Raw genomic sequence first — 17,650 nt, forward strand, 5'->3', positions numbered from 1 at the left:
GCTCAGGCCTGCAATCCCAGCACTTTGGGAGGCCAAGGCAGGAAGATGGCTTGAACCATGGATTTTGAGGATGCAATGAGCTTTAATTACTTCAGCCTGGGGAACAGAGTGAGACCCTGTCTCTAAAAATAAATAAATACATAAAATAAACTTTAGTAATAATGGGGTAACTGTTTAGTTGGTGTTCTACTGCTTTCCATGACACACTCTGGATAAACTATTTGTTGGATTCCGTTGAACTTTTCAGGAATCTATTTTTGTGTGTGTAGACTGTTACTATTAATAGTTCTGTGCTGTGTATCCCACGAGCTCCCAATAAATGTCACATTCTGAGCATTTTTGCACTAGGAAAATTTAGGGTGCAAATGAACTCTGACAGAAGAATCTGTAGTATACAAGGTTTTCAGAAGACAACCCACCTGCTCCATACTTTGGAATAGAAATGAGATTGTCAACAGTATGTTATCTCTGCTTACTTCTCAGCCTCTCTTGCCATCTTTCCCCTGCCCTCTCATCCTCTTTTCCTAGCACACAGAACTACTTCTGCAATGGCTCAACACAGTCTCATCTTTGGACTTTTCCATCTGTTGTTTCCTTTACCTAGACATTCTTCCCCTGCAACACCAACTCCTCCTTTATGTCTCAGACGTTACCTTAGGAAACCTTCCCAGACCCCTTCACTGGCACCCTCATGTGTTCTACAACGCCTATCATGCCACTCCTTGTATACGCTTAATCAGTTTTTAAATTCTGTTTACTTGGGTGTCTTTTTCTTTCTTTCTTTTTTTTTTTTTGAGACAGAGTCTCGCTCTGTCGCCCAGGCTGGAGTGCAGTGGTGCGATCTCGGCTCACTGCAAGCTCCACCTCCCGGGTTCACGCCATTCTCCTGCCTCAGCCTCCCGAGTAGCTGGGACTACAGGCGCCCGCCACCGCGCCCGGCTACTTTTTTGTATTTTTAGTAGAGACGGGGTTTCACCGTGGTCTCGATCTCCTGACCTCGTGATCCGCCCGCCTCGGCCTCCCAAAGTGCTGGGATTACAGGCGTGAGCCACCGCGCCCGGCCAGGGTGTCTTTTTCAATAGATTATGATCTTTGGCTGGGCGCGGTGGCTCACGCCTGTAATCCCAACACTTTGGGAGGCCGAGGCGGGCGGATCACGAGGTCAGGAGATCGAGACCATCTTGGCCAACATGATGAAACCCCGTCTCTACTAAAAATACAAAAATTAGCCGGGCGTGGTGGCGCGCGACTGTAATCCCAGCTACTCAGGGGGCTGAGGCAGGAGAATCGCTTGAACCCGGGAGGCGGAGGTTGCAGAGAGCCGAGATCGCGCCACCGCACTCCAGCTTGGGCGACAGAGTGAGACTCCGTCTCACAAAAAAACAAAAACAAAAACAAAAACAAAAACCCAAACAAACATGACCTTTGGGGAGGCAGGGTCCGTGTCTGCCTGGCTCACTGTTTCACACATCGCACCTAGTTACTTTTTCAATAAATATTTCTTGATCGAATAAGGAGAGTGGCTTGGAGTTTCAGTGAAAAATAATGTTCTTCCAACCATTAGCCTTGGTTTTCTGATACCCCACTAGAACTGGATTCTCCGGACTGATACATTTCACTCTGTGGAGCTGACCGTCCTTTGACCTACTTTCGCAGGTGGGAGCCCACTGGCCTGAAAGATCCGAGTTTTCAACCTGCAGAATTACCAACATAGGGTTGAGTCGAAAGGCGTGAATATTTATGATCCAAAAGCGACTGATACGCCCTCTAGGCAATGAGCAGGGAAGGGAACCTTTAGGGGCCACCGAAATCCCAGGAAAAGCGCCAGATTCGCTTTCTCCCAGCCTCGGGCAGCGCTCACTACAAACTACCTCCTTCAGCGCGCCAAGCCGTTAGTCCCGCCTTATCCCCTCGGCTCCACCTACCCAGCGCGCCCACAGTTACTAAACCCTTGCCGCCAGGGTGCACGACGCGTTCCTAAGCTCCGCCTCCGGGGCAAGGGCGCGCTCCCCCTCCCAGCTCGGCCCAAGCAGTTCCGTTAGGAGCGGGAGGAAAAACCGTCCTTCGGGTCCCCGCCTCTCCACTCCTAACGCTTTACTCCCTACTCCCCCTGCGACCACTACACAGCCGGCTACGGAGGCCCCTAACGTACAAATATCCCCCAAGCCCTTGCGTATCCTGATAGGTTTTGTCCTTTCTTACTCCACCCAGTCTTAAGGCCTTGTGTTCAATTTTTCTCCGGGATTCAGACTAGAGAGTTTCTTCCGGCGTAAGGAACTTCAACGCTCTTCACGGAAGTAAAAGTATTTTTTTCGTTGTTGTTGCCGTTGTGGCTGCCCGCATTCCTTCCCTCCCACCTCGCGGAATTGTGGCGGGAGGGGGAGGAGGTAGTCAGGGCGCCTGCGCGGAGAGGCCGCTTTCCATCCGGGTCCCTGTCCGTGCGGTGCAGCAGGTCGGTAGGCGGGAAATGGCGACTGGCTGAAGGAGCTGGTTCTGTTGCTGCTGCGGGGTAAGCGGGAAAGACACCACACATTGCGCAGTCGGGACCATCGCCGGAGCCTGAGGACACTTCTCTGTCGTCACAGTTAGGTAATCCCCTTCGTCCAGACGCTGCCGCTGCTTCCAATCTTAGTTCTCCTCCTCTTCCAGGGCCGTCTGCCGGGATCTCCTCCCCTTCTAAACCCGGTCCTCCAGCGGCTCTGGCGCCTTGGTAGGCATGCACTCTTTGGCGCCTCGTACGTCCACTGTGCGGAGCCGCTCCTTTCTGGACTTTCCCCTGGGAACAGAAAGGGAGCTCACTTCCCGCCAGCTTCACCTTTTAGGCTGCGGCCTGCGTTGTGATTTCTGGGGTTAGATTTCACTTTGCTACCCACCCCCACTCCGATCTCACGTTCCTGGTCCCCAACCTCTGGGTAATTAAGTTAGAAGTTTAGCTTTTCTAACCTTTTTGGCCCACCTGATGTTTTCGGCATTTCATTCTTTCGAGTAGGGTGCTTTTAGGGGGGCGTGCTCTTATCTCAGTTTTTATAAACACCTTTTCAGAATCTGGAAGAAGGGATTTGCGTAAGTTCTGTTTATCTTTTGTACTGTTAAAATCTCGAGTTGACATTGTTACTTTTTCAAATCGGGAGTGATTGTAAGGAACAGCCCATGTGGAAGGCCTCTGGTGTCCATAGTGGTCAGTTAAAGGGTGAACCTTATTATCCTTAATATTCTCTGCTTTCTTTGGATTTTAAATACCTGTATGGTTGTTAACTTTTGCATTCTTGACCAGAGTTCTGTGGTAAATAATTACATAAGTAAATCTTGTTTATTTCTCACCCTAGTGGTGGCTGGATGTGTGAATGATGTTAAACACTTCAGAGTACTTTAGGGAAACCTGAAGAGAGAAGAGCTCGTAAACTTACCTGAGATCCTGAAATGAAACGTACTCAGTAGGTGTTCCTCCGAGGCAGGGATTTATCTTCCTAATGCTGGTATCGCAGTACCAAGATTAATTTCTTACGTGGGTATGCGAATTAGTGACTTGAAATGATAGATTTATCTGTGTGATTTTCAGATTGTAGATTGCTTTGTCTCTCTATTCTTTGCCCAGTTTTAAATTTTCGTTTGTGGTCCATTTGTTATTCTTAGAAAAGGGAAATGGCGTGTTAAAGCTAGTTTTACTATATTTCTTTACTTTTTCTTTCCTTTTTTTAAATTACATTGCAGACCATTTATTCATAAAGAGAAGTAATAAGGAGGCTGATGGTATTTTCGGAATTTATTAATCATGTTGAATTTGGGGTCTTTGTTTTTTTGTTTTGTTTTGTTTTCACTAATCAAATTAAAATTTTAAAAACTGTTCACATTGCATATCAGTTGACGTTTATAACTCAAGTTTTCAACTCTGGATACGTCCAGTTTAGAGAATTTCACTATTGTTCGCACGATGTTGTGGTTAATTTTCAATATTAACAGGAACACACAAACATTATTATAGTCTTCATTTGGTAGACTTTGCCCAAGGTCATAAAGAAAGTCAAGGCAAAATGTAGCTCTTATGTGAAGGAGTTTTTTAGGATTGAGTTGAACTTAATACTCTCCTAGGACCAGTAGAATAGTGGAGGTACAGGCACGTTAACTACTTGCCAAGTCAATTTATTTTAAAAATGGAGCCAAATGTGCAACTTAAAGGGATCTTACATCGTTGGTCTAGTGTATAGGTTTTGTCTGTATTTTAATGACCTTTTTGGGTAGTTAATAGCCTTAATATTTTTAATAAAAGTTAGTTTACAGCTAGCTGAGTGAGCATTGTAGACTTTGTTTTCAAGAGTTCTCGTAAATTGTTTAGTACTGCATGCATTCAGTACTTGCACTCTTTTAATGCTTTTCTCAGAGTTGAAAGAATGTAAAAGCTGGCTGCGTGGGGTGGCTTACACCTGTAATCCCAGCACTCTGGGAGGCCAGGGCAGGCTGATCACAAGATGAGGAGTTCGAGAACAGCCTGGCCAACATAGTGAAACCCTGTCTCTATTAAAAATACAAAAATTAGCCGGGCATGGTGGTGCACACCTGTAGTCCCAGCTACTCGAGAGGCTGAGACAAGAGAATCGCTTGAACCCAGGAGATGGAGGTTGCAGTGAGCTGAAGACCGCCTTACTGTACTCCAGCCTGGTGACAGAGAGAGTCTCAAAAGAAAAGAATGTAAAAGCTGTAAATGATGTAGTCCTTAACCTTTGTGGGCTTGTAGCTGTATAGAAAATCTAAATAGGATTGCATAGGAATATCAGGGTTTGTATGTTTCACAAGATTCCATTCTACATAGTGTCTCTTGTGCATTTAACTTGAGCTGGTAATGTTACTGTTTTCCCACTGTTAAGAAATTAAGAATTGGGGAAGTCTTCCCTTTCCAGATTCATCTAGCTGATCTCAAGTTTGTGATTTCTGGCTAAGTGGTTTCTCATGAGATTATTATATGACAGAGTCCATCTAATTCTGGTTAAAGAAACTTGGACCTGTTTTTTGCCAAGGATGTACTAGATTCTAGATTTTTAACCATAGATTTTATTGTCAGTTGAGTAAAATGGCTTTTTTTTTAAAAAAAAATTTATTTTTTAGAGATGGGGGTCTGTCTCTGTGGCCCAGGTTGGAGTGCAGTGGTGTAATCATAGCTCACTGCAGCCATGACCCCCTGGGCCTATGCAGTCCTCCTGCTTCAGCCTCCCAAGTAGCTGGGACTGCAGGCACATGCCACCACACCTGGCTAATTTATTTATTTATTTATTTTTTGTAGAGATGGGGTCTCATTATGTTGTCCAGGCTGGTTCGCAACTCCTGGCTACGAGCAGTCCTCCTGCCTCAGCCTCCCAAAGTGCTGGGAAGACTGGTGCTTGCCACCAAGCCGACTCCAAAATGGTATTAATTTATCGTAGTCATAGGAGGCTATGCTTTAGATTAATGAGATAATGAATAAAATGATTTGCCAGAATTTGGAAAAAGCAATATCTAATTGTAATTTACCAAGTTGTGAAAGCCTAAAGTAGAAAAGACACTTTCAGTCACAAATATCAAGTGTGCTGAGAGGAGTTTATTTGTGGTGTGCTCTAAGTAATTTTTCTGGTTAAAAGTAGGCTAAAAAGTACCTGACTGTTTTAATTGGCTACAGGGGGTCATTTGCTACTTTTTTTTTTTTTTTCCGAGACGGAGTTTCACTCTTGTTGCCCAGGCTGGAGTAGAATGGTATGATCTTGGCTCACTGCAGACTCCACCTCCCGGGTTCAAGCAATTCTTCTGCCTCAGCCTCCTGAGTATCTGGGACTACATGCATGCGCCACCACACCTGGCTAATTTTTGTATTTTTGGTAGAGACGGGATTTCTGTATGTTGGCCAGGCTGGTCTTGAACTCCTGACCTCAGGTGGTCCACCCACCTCGGCCTCCCAAAGTGCTGGGATTACAGATGTGAGCCACGGCACCTGGCCGACTTTTTAAATTTTTTTAATTTTTTAATTTTTTTAATGGAGACGGAGTCTCGCTATGTTACTCAGACTGGTCTCAAACTCCTAGGCTCAAGTGATTCTCCCTCCTGAAGCCTCCCAAAGTGCTGGGCTTATAGGCATGAGCCACTGCACCCAGCTCATGATGAACTTGACAGATACGGAACCCATGTTAAAACCATTCAATTGCAGCTTTAGTTTTCACTTACTTGGCAGTTGCCAGGAGGCATATATCTAAGCCAGACATATATTCACTAGTATTTGTATGACTACATTAATTTTTTAATTTAAACTATATTAAATTGTAATTGGACCTGCATTACGACTAGGTGGACTAGGGCTGTGTGGTACAATTTGAGAATTGCCAGTGCCTAACTTTATTTATATGTCTCCAGTGTTTTTCTAAATGTCCTGTTTAAAAATCACAGATTCTCTGGAAGAGGAAACTTTACAAATTGTCTTTTGTTGACAATATTAGCACAGATTGACTATCAAATAAGCTTACTGATACCACACACAGGGTGAGGGTTCAGAGATAAGGGAACATAGGAGAGTTAAGGGTTTTTTTTTTTGAGACAGAGTTTTGCTCTTGTTGCCCAGCCTGGAGTACAGTGGTGCGATCTTAGCTCACTGCAACCTCTGCCTCCTGGGTCAAGCCATTCTCCTGCCTCAGCCTCCCAAGCAGCTGGAATTACAGGCACCTGCCACCACGGCCGGCTAACTTTGTATTTTTTTTTTCTTTAGTAGAGATGAGGTTTCACCATGTTGGTCAGGCTGGTGTCGAACTCCTGACCTCAAGTGATCCACCCACCTCAGCCTCCCAAAGTGCTGAGATTACAGGTGTGAGCCACCGCGCCTGGCCAGGAGAGTTAAGTTTTTATGCACTGGCTGTGATTAGAAGGGGTGTAGAATATAGGAGCACAGGCAGGGTGGGGATAGAATTATAGTGAGAAGCTTTGACTGCTTGGAATCCTTTGGGATCCTGACAGTAAGGAATGGTGAGACTAAGTGTGGCCCCAAGAAGAACTGTAAGACCTTAAAGACAAATATTTTAATGGAAGGTCACAATAGGCCAGTTGACTATACTAGGGACCATGTATTTTGTGATATTCATAGGTTCCTATGTTATTTTATGATTATTATTATTATTATTTTTTGAGACGAAGTCTTGGTCTGTCACCCAGGCTGGAGTGCAGTGGTGCGATCTCAGCTCAGTGCAACCTCCACCTCCCGGGTTCAAGCAATTCTCCCACTTCAGCCTCCCGAGTAGCTGGGATTATAGGCGCACACCACCATGCCCAGCTAATTTTTGTATTTTTAGTAGAGACGGGATTTCACCATGTTGGCCAGGTTGTTCTCAAACTCCTGACCTTGTGATCTGCCTGCTTTGGCCTCCCAAAGTGCTGGGATTACAGGCGTGAGCCACTGCACCCGGCCTATTATTATTATTTTTTGGAGACAGAGTCTCGCTCTGTCTCCCAGGCTGCAGTGCAGTGGTGCCATCTCAGCTCAGTGCAACCTCTGCCTCCCAGGTTCAAGTGATTCTCCTGTCTCAGCCCCCCGAGTAGCTGGGATTACAGGTGCCCGCTACCACGCCTGGCTAATTTTTTGTATTTTTAGTAGATACAGGGTTTCACCATATTGGCCAGGCTGGTCTCAAACTGCTGACCTCAGGATGATCCACCCGCCTTGATCTCCCAAAGTGCTGGGATTATAGGCGTGAGCCACCGCACTTGGCCAATTCCTGTTTTAGATTGAAAAAGGAAAAAGTCTAGATTAAACATGAATGATCATCAACATGGGATTCTAGCATGGAAATGTGTTTGCTGATTTGATTAAAACAACGCAACAGACCAGGCTCGAGATTGTAATCCCAGCACTTGGGAGGGTGAGGCAGGCAGATCCCCTGAGTTTAGGAGTTCGAGACCAGCCTGGGACACATGGCGAAACCCTGTCTCTACCTAAAATACAAAAATTAGCTGGGCATGGTGACTCACATCTGTAGTTCTAGCCACTGGCAGGGCTGAGTAGGGGGAATTGCTTGAGCCCAGGAGGTTGAGGCTGCAGTGGGCCATGAGCGTGCCATCCATTGCACTCTAGTCTTCCAGCCTGGGTGACTGAGCAAGACCCTGTCTCAAAAAAAAAAAAAGACAGAAAACAGCAAAACAGTATACTAGTAGAAGATACTTGGCATTACAAGTGTGAGCCACTGCGCCCAGCCTAAGTAGGAATTAAAAAAAAATATATATATATGTATATACATACACACACTTTTTTTTTCCTTTTTTTTTTTTTGAGATGGAGTCTCGCTTTGTCTCCCAGGCTGGAGTGCAGGGGCACGATCTCGGCTCACTGCAACCTCTGTTTCTCTGGTTCAAGTGATTCCCCTGCCTCAGCCTCCCAAGTAGCTGGGACTACAGGTGTACGTCACCACGCCTGGCTAATTTTTGTTTTTGTTTTTGTTTTTTTTGAGATGGAGTCTTGCTCTGTCGCCCAGGCTAGAGTGTGATCTAGGCTCACTGCAAGCTCCGCCTCCCAGGTTCATGGCATTCTCCTGCCTCAGCCTCCCGAGTAGCTGGGACTACAGGCGCCCGCCACCACACCTGGCTAATTTTTTGTACTTTAGTAGAGATGGGGTTTCACCGTGTTAGCCAGGATGGTCTCGATCTTCTGACCTCGTAATCCACCCGCCTTGGCCTCCCAAAGCCGTGGGATTACAGGCATGAGCCACCGTGCCCGGCCTTTTGTATTTTTTTAGTAGACGGGGTTTCACTATATTGGCCAGGCTGGTCTCGAACTCCTGAGCTTGTGATCCATCCGTCTCAACCTCCCAAAGTCCTGGGATTACAGGTGTGAGCCACCATGCCTTGCCTTAAAAGTATATTTTAAATCCCAGCGCTTTGGAAGTTGAGGGCAGGAGTTCAAGACCAGCCTGGCCAACATGGCACAACCCCCTTTTTATAAAGAAAAAAAATACATAAAACAAAAGTTAGCCAGGCATGGTGGCATGTATGCCTGCCTGTAATCCCAGCTACTCAAGTGGCTGAGGCATGAGACTCCTTGAGCTGAGGAGGCAGAGGTTGCAGTGAGCCGAGATGGTGCCACTGCATGCCAACCAGATAAAGACTCCATCTCAAAAAAAAAAAGGCTGGGTGCGGTGGCTCATGCCTGTAATCCCAGCACTTTGGGAGGCCGAGGCGGTTGGATCATGAGGTCAAGAGATCGAGATCATCCTGGCCAACATGGTGAAACCCCGTCTCTACTAAAATACAAAAATTAGCTGGCCATGGTGGCACGCACCCGTAGTCCCAGCTACTTGGGAGGCTGAGGCAGGAGAATCACTTGAACCTAGGAGGTGGAGGTTGCAGTGAGCCGAGATCACACCACTGCACTCCAGCCTGGCGACAGAGTGAGACTCCATCTCAAAAAATATATATATACACGTTTAGTAAAAGAAAAGTAAGGCCGGGCGCAGTGGCTCACACCTGTAATTCCAGCACTTTGGGAGGCCGAGGAGGGTGGATTGTTTGAACCCAGGAGTTCAAGACTAGCCTGGGCAACACGATGAAACCCCATCTCTACTAAAAATACAAAAATTAGTTGAGCATGGTGGCACACGCCTGTAGCTACTTGGGGGGCTGAGGCAGGAGGATCACATGAGCCCTAGGAGGTTGAGGCTGCACCAAGCCCTGATTGGGCTGCTGACACTCCAGCCTGGGGGACAGAGTAGGACCCTTTGTCCCCAGAAAAAAAAAAAAAAAAAGGTGGGGCGTGGTGGCTGACATCTGTAACCAGCCTGGCCAACATGGCGAAACCTTGTCTCTAAAAAAAAAAAAAAAAAAAAAAAAAAGCCAGGCATGGTGGCATGCATGCACGCCTATAATCCCAGCTACTCAGGTGGCTGAGGCTTTTGAGCTGGGGAGGTGGAGGTTACAGTGAGCTGAGATGGCGCCACCTCATGCCAGCCTTGGTGACATGGAGATTCTGTTTCAAAAAAAAAAAAGTATGTTTATTAAAAGAAAATAAGGGTGGGTGCAGTGGCTCCCACCTGTAATTCTAGCCCTTTGGGACGCCGAGGAGGGTAGTTTGTTTGAGCCCAGGAGTTTGAGACTATACTGGGCAACACGGCAAAACCCCATCTCTACTAAAAATACAAAAATTAGCTGGGTGTGGTGGCGCACACCTGTGGACCCAGCTACTCGGGCTGAGGCAGGAGGATCATGTGAGCCTTGGGAGTTCAAGGCTGCAGCGAGCCTTGATTGGGCCACTGGCACTCCAGCCTGGGTGACAGTAGGACCCTGTGTCAAAAAAAAAAAAAAGAAAAAGGTGGGGCACAGTGACCCATGCCTGTAATCCCAGCACTTTGGGAGGCCGAGGCTGGTGAATCACCTGAGGTCCAGAATTTGAGACTAGCCTGGCCAACATGGCAAAAACCCCGTCACTACTAAAAATACGAAAAATTAGCTGGGCGTGGTGGTGGGTGCCTGTAATCTCAGTTACTCGGGAGGTTGAGGCAGGAAAATCGCTTGAACCCAGGAGTTGGAGGCTGCAGTGAGCTGCAATCATGCCATTGCACTCTAGGCAGGGCAACGAGCAAAACTACATCTCAAAAAAAAGAAAAGTGTATTATTTGTTTAAAAGAAATAACCAGGACACATAAATATCTTTTTAGTTGAGAGAAAACTGATTATTTGCTTTAGTAATAATGCTTTCATCCTGATATCTCCCAAATATGTATGATTTTCTTAGTGAGTTGAAAATAATAACCTCTTACTGACCTTACAAGTACCTGCCTTAGTATATTTTGTCGAGTTAAGATAATTATATATTTCTTTAATTTCTGATATGTAGAGGAAAATTATTTGAAAAAATAATCACAATCATTTCAAACTATCATGCATTTCCTCCTGTGTTGGGAATAACATACCTTTTTTTTTTTTTTTTTTTTTTTTTTGAAACGGAGTCTCGCTCAGCCACCCAGGCTGGAGTGCAGTGGCATGATTTTGGTTCACTGCAACCACCATCTCCCAGGTTCAGGTGATTCTCTGCCTCCCCAGTAGCTGGGATTACAGGTACCCACCATCATGCCCAGCTCTTTTTTATATTTTGGTAGAGACGGGGTTTCACCATGTTGGCCAGACTGGTCTTGAACTCCTAACCTCCGGTGATCCTCCCTCCTCGGCCTCCCAAAGTCTTGGGATGACAGGAGTGAGGTACTGTGGCAGCTTGTTTTTTGTTTGTTTGTTTTGTTTTGTTTTGTTTTTTTGTAGTAGCAAGCAAGAGGACACCTCTGCTAGAGAATTATGATTATACCTAATCTTTGACTAGTGATTTTAAGTAAAAATTCAGTCTTCATAATCCTTCTTGTCTTCTATCTCCCATATATTAATAGTTCATCTCAGTCATAATGATTAATTTTTCCTTTATAGATAGTGATAAGAATAGCGGGAAATTATTTTTTTTTCCCCGACTGAGTCTCTGTCACCTAGGCTGGAGGGCAGTGGTGCAGTCTTGGCCTACTGCTATCTCTGTCTCTTGGGTTCAAGCAGTTCTCCTGCGTCAGCCTCCTGAGTAGCTGGGATTACAGGTACGCACCACCATGCCTGACTAATTTTTGTATTTTTAGTAGATACGAGGTTTCATCATGCTGGCCAGACTGATCTCAAACTCCTGACCTCAAATGATCTGCCCATCTTCGCCTCCCAAAGTGCTGGAGTTACAGGTGTGAGCCACTGCGCTTGACCTCAGTTTATTTTTAAATTTTTATTTGTTTATTTTTGAGACCCGATCTTGCTCTGTCACCTAGGCTGGAGTGCAGTGGTGTGATCATGGCTCACTGCACCCTCAACTTCTGGGCTCTAGTGATCCTCCCACCTCAGCCTTCCAAGTAGCTGGTACCACAGGCGAGCACCACCGTGCCCAGCTAATTTTTGTATTTTTGGTAGAGACAGGGTTTCACCATGTTGCCCAGGCTGTACTCAAACTCCTGAACTCAAGTGATCTGCCTGCCTCAGCCTCCCAAAGTGCTAGGATTATAGGCATGAGCCACCACATTGAATTATTTCACATAACTCAATGCAGATTTATTTTGGACAAAGGCCATATTGTTTTACATTATTGTTTTAAAGATTTTTAGTGTGTATGTATGTGTGTGTGTGTGTGTGTGTATATATATATATATATATATATTTATGTAAAATTTTGTGAGGTTTTTGTTTTGTTTTGAGGCTGAGTCGTGCTCTCTCACCGAGACTGAAGTGCAGTTGTGTGAACATGGCTCACTACAGCCTTGACCTCCCAGGCTCAGTTGATCTTCCTTCTTCAGCTTCCCTAGTAGGTGGGAGTACAGACATACACTACCATGCCTGGCTAATTTTTTATTTTTTTAAATTTTTGTAGAGACAGGGTCTTGCCATGTTGCCCAGGCTGTTAGTAATCCCTGGGCTCAAGCAGTCATCCTGCCTTGGCCTCCCAAAGTTCTGGGATTACAGGTGTGAGCCACCACATCCAGCCTGATTCTTTTCTTACTACCACATTACTGTATTCTTAGGATTTCAAATTTCTCCTGACCTGACAGTTAAGTTTAATCAAAAGGGCATAAATAAGTAGTTAGATCTCTCCCCTTGCCCATTTTTGCTGAGAACTATTTAAATACAAAGCAGTCTTGGTGGGCACGGTGGCACGTGCCTGTAGTCCCAACTACTCAAGAGGCTGAGGCAAGAGGATCGCTTGAGCCCAGGAATTCTGGGTTATATGCCGATTGGGTGTCTACACTAAGTTCAGCATCAGTATTGTGACTTCCCAGGAACAAGGGACTACCAGGTTGCCTAAGGAGGGGTGAACTGGTCCACGTCGGAAATGGAGCGGGTTAAAACTCCTCTGCTGCTCAGTAGTAGAATGGCACCTGTGAATAGCCACTGCACTCCAGCCTGGGCCACATAACGAGACCCTGTCTCTTAAGAAAAAAAGCACTCTTAGGAAAATTCTGCCAAAATTAAGTTTACTTTTCTTTGTTTTTAGAATGTCTTTGTTGATGTATCCAATATATACATTGAAATTTGTCTGTTAATGTATAGGTGAGCTCAGTAAATTAAAACAGAATATGTTGGCACAGGCCATGATAGGATAGTAATATGGTGAGAAATGATAAGCTTCCTGTGAGCTTGTTGAGAAAATGAACTATATTACTCAGTCCTTACAAATTTATAACCTGTATTTTTGCTAAAATAGCATTGTGTTACAAAGTTTTATTACGAATTTTCTTATGTAATAGAATTGTTTTTTAACAAAATCTTTAAATAAAATTAAAACAATCTTCAAATTCTGTTAAAGCTTAGAGTAATCCTAATTTCATTTTTTAATTTTCTTTTTTTCTTGAAACAGAGTCTCGCTCTGTCACCCAGGCTGGAGTGCGGTGGCACAACCTTGGCTCACTGCAACCTCCGCCACCTGGGTTCAAATGATTCTCGTGCCTCAGCCTCCTGAGTAGCTGGGACTACAGGTGCACGCCTCCATGCCTGGGTGATTTTTGTATTTTTAGTAGAGATGGGGTTTCACTGTGTTGGCCAGGCAGTTTTTGAACTCCTGACCTCGGGTGATCTGCCTGCCTCAGCCTCCCAAAGTGTTGGGATTACAGGCGTGAGCCACCACACCTGGCCCCTTTGTCCTAATTTCTGCTAATGACATATCAGATTTTAAATCGGGATGCCAGTAGTAGTATTTAAAACATCTGAATGTCCGTGCCTTAATAAACATTTTTGGTGGTCAACAAACTGAATATTGCTATCTTTAAATTTTTTCTTTCTTTCTTTCTTTTTTTTTTTTAATTCAAGTGGGGTCTCACTATGTTGCCAGGGTTGGTCTCAGACTCTCGGACTCAAGTGATCTTCCCACCTTGTCCTCTCAAAGTGCTAGAATTACAGGCATGAGCCACCGCTCAAGTGATCTTCCCACCTTGTCCTCCCAAAGTGCTAGGATTTCAGGCGTGAGCCATCACGCCTGGCCTATAATGTTGTTTTTCAAAAAAATAAATTTATAGGCCAGGCACGGTGGCTCACGCTTGTAATTACAGCAGTGGATCATTTGAGTTGAGGAGTTTGAGACCAGCCTGACCAACATGGTAAAGCCCCGTCTCTACTAAAAATACAAAAAAAAAAAAAAAAATAGCTGGGCTTGGTGGTGTATGCCTGTAATCCCAGCTACTTGGGAGGCTAAGGCGAGAGAATCTCTTGAACCCAGGAGACGAAGGTTGCAGTGAGTCGAGATCACGCCACTGCACTCCAGCCTGAGCAACAGAGCAAGACTCTTGTCTCGAAAAAAAAATCAACGTGTTTTAAGAGTGTGTTTTAGTCATCAGTAATCTAACAACCCATATGTTGTTTCTCTAGAGAAATAGATTGATAATCGTTTTAGAAAAATCTTTTTTTTTTTTTCTTTTTCTTTTTTTCTTAAGAGACAGGGTCTTGGCTGGGCGTGGTGGCTCACGCCTATAATTCCAGCACTTTGGGAGGCCAAGGTGGGCGGATCACGAGGTCAAGAGATTGAGATCATCCTGGCCAACACGGCGAAACCCCGTATCTACTAAAATTAGCTGGACGTGGTGGCGTGCGCCTGTAGTCCCAGCTACTCAGGAGGCTGAGGCAGGAGAATCGCTTGAACCTGGGAGGCGGAGGTTGCAGTGAGCCAAGATCATGCCACTGCACTCCAGCCTGGCAACAGAGCGAGACTCTGTCTCAAGAAAAAAAAAAGGGACAGGGTCTTACTCTCTCACCTAGGCTGGAGTACAATGGCACAGTCACAGTTTACTAGAGCCTTGACCTCCTGGGCTCCAGTGATCCTCCTGCCTTAGCCTCCTAAATAGCTGGAACTATAGGTGTGCACCACCACGCCTGGCCGATTTTTAAATTTTTAAGATAAAGGCACGGTCTCACTGTTGACTACGCTGATCTTGATCTCCTAGTCTCAAGTGACCTCTTCCTGGGTGACTTCCAAAGTGCTGAGATTACAGGTGTGCTGAGATTACAGTGCGTCCGGCTGAAAACACATTCTTTTTGTTCTTATTTATTGAAGAAAACTTTAAGTCAGAGAAAACCCCATAATTTGATCAGCCTAACTCAGTTCTTTTGTTTTTTGTATAGTCCTGTGTTTTGCCAGATGTTTTTGATAAAGTTATTATATTTAGTAGTTTTTAAATAATTTTATAATATTAGCTAAATGGAAAAGCAGAGAAGACCATATATCAGAAATATTAATGATCCAGAAAGACCACCTGTCTTTATCACACACTTTGTTGTGAATAGGATTAAAGGAACCTTCGGCCAGGCACGGTGGCTCACGCCTGTAATCCCAGCACTTTAGGAGGCCAAGACAGGCAGATTACGAGGTCAGGAGTTTGAGACCAGCTGACCAACATGGTGAAACCCCGTCTCTACTAAAAATACAAAAATTAGCCGGGCATGGTGGTGTGCGCCTGTAATCCCAGCCACTGGGGCTGAGGCAGGAGAATCGCATGAACCCGGGAGGCAGAGGTTACAGTGAGCTGAGATCGCACCACTGCACCCTAGCCTGGGCGACAGAGTGAGACTCTGTCTGAAAAAAGAATCCGGCCGGGTGAGGTGGCTCACGCCTGTAATCCCAGCACTTTGGGAGGCCGAGGCAGGCGGATCACAATGTCAGAAGATCAAGACTATCCTGGCTAACAAGGTGAACCCCCCGCCGCCCGTCTCTAAAAAACAAAACAAAACAAAAAACACAAAAAATTAGCCGGGCACGGTGGCGGGTGCCTGCAGTCCCAGCTACTCAGGAGGCTGAGGCAGGAGAATGGCGTGAACCTGGGAGGCGAGCTTGCAGTGAGCTGAGATCGCGACACTGCACTCCAGCCTGGGCAACGAAAGAAACTCCTTCTCAAAACCAAAAAAAAAGAATCTTCCTGTTGTAGAGTTGATTTTTTTTTTTTTTAGACGAAGTCTTGCTCTGTCACCCAGGCTGGAGTGCAGTGACACAATCTCAGCTCACTGCAACCTCTGCCTCCTGGATTCAAGAGATTCTCCTGCCTCAGCCTCCCGAGTAGCTGGGATTACAGATGCACACCACCACGCCTGCCAAATTTTTGTACTTTTAGTAGAGACGGGGTTTTGCCATGTTGGCCAGGCTGGTCTCGAACTCCTGACCTTAAGTGATCCATCCGCCTCGGCCTCCCAAAGTGCTGGGATTACAAGGTGTGAGCTATCGCATCCTGCCGAGTTGATATTTTATATAATGCTCCTATACTTAGTCCTTCTTCCCTGGTTGTCTTGATTTTTTTTCTTAGGTGACAGAGAAATCTGTTTTTTCCCCAAGTCCTCCTCCTTCTCCTTTCACAGTGAAGGTTTATGGAAGTAGTGGAGATTAAAGGTGGACGGTTGTAGTACCTGAAACTTGATTTTAGATTATTCAGGCTAGAAATGTAGACTAAGTGGAAACATGCTACTACTTTTGAAAATGTCATTTGGCATCAAAGAGGGCAATGACTTTAGCTCTTTCATGAATATAGTAAGTTAATGTAAATTTAGTTAACATACTATTTGTAAGGTAGAGTATAAATTAACAGACCCACAGAATTTTAGAGCTGGAGGAGACCAAAGAGGTCATCTAGTCCAATAACATTTGTGTTTTGTTGTGATGAATCATTCTGAAGACTCCTTAACATGTAGTGAATGTTTATCTTAATTAGGGTGCTGCAGGAAGAGATATATATGATGGAAGGGTGAAGACAGCTCTGATTAATGTCTCGTCTCCCATTTTGACAGCCTCTTTGTTTGTTTATTTTTTAGGTAAAATTTACATGTGAAATGCCAGATCTGATGTCCAATAATTTCTTTTGCTGTTGAGGAAACAAAGTGCTAGATTGATTACATGACTCCAGCAGTGTCTCACAGCTAACTAATGATAGATGAAGGACTGGAACCTGAGTGTGTCCACCTCCTAGTTTGGAGGTCATTCCTTTAGTAACTCCTTCAGGAGTCTACTCTAAAACCATTGCACGCATGTATTATTTTTTATATAGCCAACTGTAAATATACATAAAGTTTTACGACAAATCTTGACTTTGTTGCCTTTAGTGTTTGATTTGTGATCTTTTTGTAATTTTCTTTATTTATATGTATTATCTACTCTTGTTTCTGTCTTAATGCATGACACATCAGAACAGGTTGAGTATCCCTCATCCAAAATGCTTGCTATCCAGAAGTGTTTTGGATTTCAGATTTTTTTGGATTTTGGAATATTTGCATATACATAATGAGGTATCTTGGAAAAGACCCAAGTTTAAACATGAAGTTCATTTATGTTTCACAAGTACCTTACACATATAGTCTGAAGGTAATTTTAAACAATTTTTTTTATACTTTAAGTTCTAGGGTACATGTGCACAACATGCAGGTTTGTTACATATGTATACATGTGCCGTGTTGGTGTGCTGTACCCATTAACTCGTCATTTACATTAGATATATCTCCTAATGCTATCCCTCCCCGCTCCCCCCACCCCACGACAGGCCCCGGTGTGTGATATTCCCCACCCTGTGTCCAAGTGCTCTCATTGTTCAATTCCCACCTATGAGTGAGAACATGCGGTGTTTGGTTTTCTGTCCTTGCGATAGTTTGCTCAGAATCATGGTTTCCGGCTTCAACCATG

The 17,650-nt window shown here is 44.8% G+C and overlaps 1 protein-coding gene across 3 annotated transcripts in view; it reads left to right on the forward strand.

Moving 5' to 3' along the window:
- Nucleotides 1–2,412: 2,412 nt before the first annotated feature.
- The window catches only part of CTDSPL2 (CTD small phosphatase like 2), a 109,935-nt gene continuing 94,697 nt past the window's right edge, over nucleotides 2,413–17,650 (forward strand). Inside the window, 1 exon segment of one of the 3 annotated variants that reach the window (NM_001266809.1) lies at nucleotides 2,413–2,589. The gene's annotated coding sequence lies outside the window, so the exon portion shown is untranslated. 3 annotated transcript variants of the gene reach the window in all.

This window comes from Macaca mulatta, chromosome 7 (assembly GCF_049350105.2).
Source record: "Macaca mulatta isolate MMU2019108-1 chromosome 7, T2T-MMU8v2.0, whole genome shotgun sequence".
Taxonomy (NCBI): domain Eukaryota; kingdom Metazoa; phylum Chordata; class Mammalia; order Primates; family Cercopithecidae; genus Macaca; species Macaca mulatta.